Source organism: Lipotes vexillifer, unplaced genomic scaffold (assembly GCF_000442215.2).
Source record: "Lipotes vexillifer unplaced genomic scaffold, Lipotes_vexillifer_v1.1 scaffold93, whole genome shotgun sequence".
NCBI lineage: Eukaryota > Metazoa > Chordata > Mammalia > Artiodactyla > Lipotidae > Lipotes > Lipotes vexillifer.
Genome location: NW_006786452.1, coordinates 306,597 through 314,711, shown reverse-complemented (window position 1 = coordinate 314,711; position 8,115 = coordinate 306,597).

The following is an 8,115-nucleotide window of genomic DNA, read 5'->3' as shown; positions in this document are numbered from 1 at the left end:
CGATACCACTTCATACCCACTAGATGGCCGTAATCAAAAAGACCAGTAAGAACTATTGAGAAAGATGTGGAAAAGTTGAAACTGTCAGACATTGCTGGAGGGAATGTAAAATGATGCAGCCACATTGGAAAGCAGTTTGGTAGTTCCTCAAAAAGTTAAACATAAAGTTGACCCAGCAATTCCTAGGTATATACCAATTCCTACTCCTACCCAAGAGAACTGAAAACATAGGCTCCCCCCAAAATTTATAAATTAATATCCATAACAGCATTTTCATAATAGCTAAAAAGTAGAAACAACTCAAATGTCCATCAACTGTTGAATAGATAAAATGTGATATATCCATGTAATGGAATATTATTCAGCATGAAGTACTGATACATGCAACAACATGGATGAAACAATATTTTTCTAAGTGAAAAAAATAGATTCAAAAGGCCACATATTATATGATTCCTTTTATATGAAATGTCCAGAATGAGAAAATCCATGGAAACAGGAAGTAGATTAGTGGTTGCCAAGGGTTGAAAAAGGGGGAGTAACAGCTAATGAGTACCAGTGTTCTTTTGCGGGTAGTAAAAACATTTTGAAATTGAATAGTGGTGATAGCTGCATGACTCTGTGAATATACTGAAAGTCACTGAATTGTACACCTTATTTTTTCCAGGTTTATTGAGATATAATTAACATATAGGATTGTTTAAATTCAGGTCAGGGTGTACAGTGTCATGATTTGATACAACTATGTACTGTGAAATGATCACCACAGTAGGCTTAGTTAACACCTCCATCACCTCATATAATTATCATTTCTTTTTGGTGATGAGAACACTTAGATATACTCTCTTAGCAACTTACAAGCATATAATATGATACTGTTAACTATAATCACCGTATGGTACATTAGATTCCTCAAAACGTATTCATTTTATAACTGAAAGTTTGTGCCCTTTGACCAAACTCTCCCCATTCCCCCGCCCCCTGCCCCTGACAACCATTCTACTCTCTGTTTCTATGAGTTTGATTTTTTTTTTTTAGATTCCACATATAAGTGAGATCACACGTATTTCAAGGTCCATCCATGTGGTCACAAATGGCAAGATTTCCTCCCTTCTCTGGATAAATAATACTATATATTACAGCTTCTTTATTCATTTATCTGTAGACAAACACTTGTTTCCATATCTTGGCTATTATGAATAACGCTGCAATGAACGTGGAAGTGCATATATCTCTTCAAGATCCTGATTTCATTTCCTTTGGCTATATGCCCAGAAGTGGGATAGATGGATCATATGATAGTTCTATTTTTAATTTTTTGAGGAACCTCCATACTATTTCCCACAGTAATTGCACCAATTTACATTCCCCCTAACATTGTGGAGGGATTCCCTTTTCTCTACATCCTTGCTAATATCTTATGTCTTTTGATAATAGCCACTCTAACTTGTGTGAAGTGATACCTCATCGTGGTTTGGAGTTGTATTTCCCTGATGATCAGTGATGTTAAGCGTCTTTTCGTGACACTTTTTGGAAAAATGTCTATTCTTTTTCTCTGCCCTTTTTTTTTTTTTTTTGCTATTGAGTTGTATGAATTCCTTATATATTTTTATATGAACCCCTTATCAGATATATGGTTTGAAAATATTTTCTCCTACTCTATAGGTTGTCTTTTTATTTTGCTGAACATGTCCCTGTTAACCAAACTGGAACACTGAGTGTATCTTCCCCACAGAAATAATACTACACGTACTTCAGCCACTTGGCAGTAGGACACGCTTGGTGGGCTAACCCAGGAGTCCTCCTAACAATCTTAGAGGATATGTAAGAAACAGAAACTGCATTCCCACTTCCAAACAACCAGTTTATAAATAAACGTTTAGATCAAACTCTTCTGTTCTTCAGCCAAAGATTTTTTATGTCTGACCTTCTTTCTGTTTGTAAGCAAACTGATGCTGCAGTTCTACAGGAGACTCCTGAATATATGTTCTGAAAACTTGTCCAGAGAGAGCACAAGAGGAAGATGGAGCAGGGGTTTTCCTGAGGGTGTGGCAATAGTAATGACTCATGCTACTTCCTTATTCTAACATTTTCCATCAGTGGGGTGGAGAAAGCCCAGTCAGGCCTGGGGGAAGCCATCTTTATTTAGAGGGTGCCCTTTGTATCATGACTGCTTTTTGTTTTCCTTTTGCCACAATGCAAAGCAGGGAAATTAAAATGCAGAACAAGATAGAGTTTAAGATGACAAGAAGAGTCATCTGTTAAATAAATGCAACATACACTAGAATTAATTCCCTAGTGTATGCAAAAAAGAAAGGCAAACTCAGCATATTTTTTTTGTGTGTGTAGTCAGGTACTAAATGACTCTTGAATCATACAAAGCCAATAAAGAGAAAAGAGACCAAGAGGAAAAAAGAAGAGAGAGGAGTGAAAAGAAGAGGATAAGTGTGAACATAAATTAGCTTTCCAAGGTGGGTAGTCTAGATAGTATCTCAGTTCCTCAAACGATGTTTGTTTTGTAATTTCACTGCATTAGTCTTACAGATGTTTTCTCTCTGGATGGCTAGAGGTCCACAGTTCCAGACTCTAAATCTGTCTGTTAAAGTAAAGCACTCATGTCCTTTCTAGATCTCTCCACTCATAAAAAGAGGAATAATTGAGGTTTTTATACCTTGAGAGATTTCTCAAAGTATTGCACAGAGATTAAACATCAGCAATTTTATAATGCTATCCATAGCTTAAAACTGAGGGGAAAGAAGCCAAGCTGTTGAAGAAACCAGAGCCAAAAAAGGATTGCTCTTTGGTTCATTGAACCATACTGGTTTTGAAATACTATAACTCAGATCATTCAGTGAAAGAAATATGTTTGCTTAAAATTTTTTCTTCTTTATTAAAAAGAGAGACAGAGTAAGGAAGGCATGAATTGCTGTTCCATAAAACAGGTATAATTATACCCACTGTATGTGATGTTATAAAAATTAAATTTTAAAAATTATAGGTAAAAAACTACAGATAAAACACAGTGTCTGGCACATATATCGGTAAGACTTGTCTGTCATGGTTTTTACTTTTATTGTTCTTACTCATTGTTATTATTATAGAGGTGGATCTGAGAGTGACAGAGTGCCTGCAGTAAATGGATGACTGATCCAAATCATTCAGAATGCTTGTGTTGTATCTCATGGACCATGTACAGAAAATAGAATGATATTTCAGTTTGTATTTGAAAGTATAATTAGTTGATACCAGACCCTCAAAAGAATCCTTAATTTTCATGTTATTATCCAAAATGAATTTCAGTGCCAAATTCCTGTATGTGAATCTTTGACCCCCCCAATAATGAATTGTATTCACTAGCTAATTTCTGAATCTTGAATTATTTATAAGTACAAATACGTAAGATGCACCAAAAGCACCTTTTAAAGAAAAAATATGAGAGAAAAATGTGAAAGATTTTGAACTTTACTAAGTGTCCTGTCCAACTCATACATCTGGGTTATTTAGGCCTTTGTTTGCCTCTAACTAGGCTATTTCACAACCTTTTAGATACAGAAGTTAACTTAGAGAAAATTAATTGTAGTGCAAGTAATGCCTGTCCACAGAAATGCAAATTGTGTTCCTGTGGATATTGACCAGTTTTACCAATTTTGCATCTATTTATAAATTCACATTCTTTATCTGACTATAAATGGGTGCTTCTCTTTTGCACTGCTTGTAGAAGCTATTGGTCTCTCATTAATTCCTGAATTACTATTGGATACATGTACATTTTATATTGTATGAAAGTCATGATTTTATCCTCATTGAAAATTTATCCTTTAATAAGTATAAGCTTCAAATTTATATGACTCTCTGAGGAACACATCTGAAATTCAAACAAGTTACCTCCCTTGCAAACTGTCTAGCCAAGGTCAGAATCATCTTCTTGTGGTTCCTGAACAGGCATTGTTAGAAAATCAGTAAGTCAAACATGGTTGTCTGAGCTTACTAAGTAAAGAGCAGTGCTCTGGGCATTTGGGGATAGCTTCTTCTACACACACACACACACACACACACCTGTAAACTTTCTAAGGCAGCATACAAATAGTTGAACCAAAATGATTTAAGATCTGTCTAAAGGACTTCCTGGAGAGAAGATGTGGAAGCTACATGTAAGTTAAAAAAGGACAGCAATATTTGCCCATCTCACAAGAGTTTATTCAAGGCTACTACTCTTTGATGTTTTAAATTAAAATTTAATTAATGTCTTTTGAGATAGAAAAGCATTGAAAACATTTTGTTTTCATATTTTATTATTATAGTTGTATTTTATTAATATAAGAATAGAACTCTTCAGCCTTTCTCTAAGAAATAGGTTGCTAAAACTTCAGACCTTTCTTTTTGCTTATTTTAATCTTACATAATTACAGAATTGAATATTTTACAACTATAATACAATTCCAGTTAAGTTATATATATATATATATTATATATATAATATATTATATATATATTATATATATAATTGAAATAATTATATGGGAGGAAGTTGGTCAACCCAACTCTATAACTATTCCTGTAGGTTATAGAATTGTAAAGACATTTAAAACATATTTCTATGGGAAGGTGTAGTGTTTCTAACAAAAGTGATATCAAACTATAATCATATGAGTAGCTGAAGATTATAAATAATGACCTTTTAATGATTATGACTAATGATATTCGTGGGTGTTTAATAGAAAAAGGGAGAAAGTATGAGAATTTAATTGTGTGTCATCGATGTGGAGCACTTAATAAAAGATTACAGAAACCTAGAGAGAGCTTTTTAGAATGAACTGCAATATCTGTTTCTAAAATTATTAATACTTCTTTTACTTGTGAGTATTCTTCATGCATTGCCTGTTATTAAACTTATTAGAAGGTGAAATAATTTTGTCAGTCACTACTCAGGCATCACTTTCCCTGCAAAATAATCCTTGATGTCTACAAGACAGAAATGTTCTTTCCTTTCTGCTCACACAGTGTATATGCCATAAGTGCTCAGTAATTGCTATTTATACATGGGTCTATATCTATAAGCATGGTATAATGGAAACAACATAGAAGTTGGAGTCAAGTCAGAATGAATTCCAAAATAATTGCTAGTCGAGTGATCATAGATGAGCAAATAAACATTATGAACCTCAACAAGATGTGCATAACAATTGTTATAGTATTATTGTGTATACTTATATATATATATATATATATATATATACAATGGTATTATAGTATTATCATCAAGATTAAGGGAAATTACATATGTTGTTACCTGGAGCATAGTGAGTGCTCAATAAGATTATATAAGTATTTCCACCTCTTTCCTACATCATAAATAAGCTATTTTTGTCTGTTTCATTATATATTTGCCATAGAGCGTATTACCATATTTACTATGAAATGCTAAATAGATATTATAATAAAAAATTGGAAAAACCTAACATTACAAGTTCCTTTAACGTTGTTAGTATTGTTAGTACTTCTCACACCATCCCTCTTGTTTTGATAAGTCAACATTAGTATTCATTTTTTCCTCGCCTTCACTAGAAATGGTGTTTTGACACCAGTGTTTGAAACAAATGAAAATGGTTGAGAAATTCATGTTCTTTGCAAAATGCTCCTGGTGTTTCTTCATTATTTACAGAGAGAGACTAATGCCCAACCTTGCTGAGCTGGGTAAGGATGAAACTCACCCAGGCTCCATCCTGCCTGTTCACAAACTTTGGCCTAGGTGAAGGGGGCAGGGCTGGTCAGAGGAGTGAGACTCTGACATGTGAGGAGTCACCCAGCCTGACTCAGCCATCTAGCTGGGTGGTGTCTCACCACCCAGCTCACACATTCTCATACTGGCCAAACCATATTCCAGCCAGTCCTGAACCAGTCAGTCTTTTCCCCTGAGATGTCGTCTACCTGAACTCCATTTCCTCACATTTTGACCTGCGTCCTTTGCAGCTCAACTTACTTCCCATCTTTTCTAGAAAATCTTTCCTGAATTATCTCCCTTTCTCTAATAACCTCCTTGCACTCCCCACCCCACCACAAGAAACAAAAATAATCTCTTGTAGGCCATATTCCTTTCTCATAGGGTTCACAGAATACAGGAAGTCCAATCAAATCTTAATTTTAATAAACAACTAAAAACTTTTAGTATTAGTATGTCCCAAATATTCCATGAGATGTATATATACTATTTGTTGTTTATCTTGAATTCAATTTTAGTTGGGCACCCTGTATATTTGTTTAGTAAATTGTACACCCCTACTCTCCTGTCTTGCGCTGTAGTATGGTACTATGTCACTTGTCTTGTATCACACCATGAGTCATAGGTGTTATCCAGGCTGCAGGCTCTTGAAGGCCAGGAATAGTGTCCAATCCCTTTGTGTCACCACCACTTTTACCTCACCCTTCCTGATGCTCCACACCAGTGTCTTAAATGTCACTGAGAAAGCAGGACTAAGGTCCTCATTCATTCTTTCATTCCTTCCTTCAGTTAACAAATATCCATTAAATACCTACCAGCTGCCAAGCACTGAAGTATATTCTGCAGATACAACTTTAAACAAGATACAACTACTGTCCTCAAGGAGCTCCCAGCTCATTCAGGAAGACAGGCATGTCAGGAAGCCATTTCAATCAGTACGATAAATTCTAAAATAGGGTAAGATGTGAACACAGGAGAAAGGCACCAAACCCAGTCTTCAGGGGTCAAAGGAGATGTCTGAGAGGAAACAGCAGTGAGGCGGGGATCTAATCATTAATAAGAGTTAACCAGGGGATGGCAAAGAAGGCATTCCAGACAGAGTGGCATGAACAAAAGCTGAAAGTAAGAAAGGACATGGCATCAATGTTTAATCACTTAATGAAATCTTCCTTTTAGTTCAAGTTTTTTCTGACCCATGGATGCCACTGTCTTTTGAGGACTCAAGCCTCTTAACAGGTTTTCTCAAGGAATTCAATGATGACAGCTCTTCTTTCTCTCTTACCTCATCACCTCTAGGCCGGTTTCTTTTCTCCTTGTAATCTAAGCATTTTGTTCAGTAACGTAGAGCTAAATGTGACCAGCTGTCTTGGATTCCTCACCTTCCTTTCATCAGTCTCACTCTCCCTGCTCCATCCAATGTTCTTTCTTATTTTTCCCTCTGTTTACTCCTTCCAACTCTTGTTCTCCCATGGAGACCAACGCCTCTAACCATAGCTACTTTCTAATCCTCTTTAGGTGATTCCACTCGCCCCTCATTCTCTCTTTCCTACATAACCCAACCATACTCCATAGTGTAGTGGTGAGACATTTGCAGGGGTCCAACACTAAAAGTGCAATCACAAAAGAAAAGAAAATCATATCCCTGGTGAGAGGGATAAAAAAATGAAGAAAGGAAGTTCGCAGGTGAAACCCATTGAAGTAAAGCTGCTTCTTAACAATGCCTTTTGGGTTAATCAGCTGTTCTTAGGCATTTCTACAACCCTAGCTTGTAGCACAAAGCAAGCACTCAGTAAACTGTTGATGTAAGAATTTACCTTTTTCTAATTTTCTAATTTACCTTGTTCTAATTAAATCTTCAGTTATGGCAAGTGGTAGAATTGAACGAATATGATGAACCATAGCTAGCTGTCTGTATAAGTGTGAAGCTAGGAATTTGAATATAGAATTTGTGATGACACGGTATTTGTGATGGTTAATTTTATGTGTCCAGTTGACTGGGTGGCAGGATGCCCTGATATTTGGTGAAACATTATTGTGGGTGCTTCTATGGGGGTGTTTGGGGATGAGAGTAACATTTAAATTGGTAGACTGAGTAAAGGAGATTTCCCTCCCTAATTGGGTGGGCCTCGCTCAACCAGTTGAAGGCCTGAATAGAGCAAAAAGGCTCTCCCCCAAGTAAGAGATTCTTCCTGCCTGAAAGTTATAAAATTGGGACATCAGCCCCTCCTAGGTCTCAAATGTGCTGGCCTTGGACAAGTACTACACCACTGACTCTCCTGGTTCTCAGACTCAGACTGGGATGTACACTATCAACTCTCCTGAGTCTCCAGCTTACAGACTCACCCTGAAGATCTTGGAACTTACCTGTCTTCATAATTGCATGAGTATATATATAT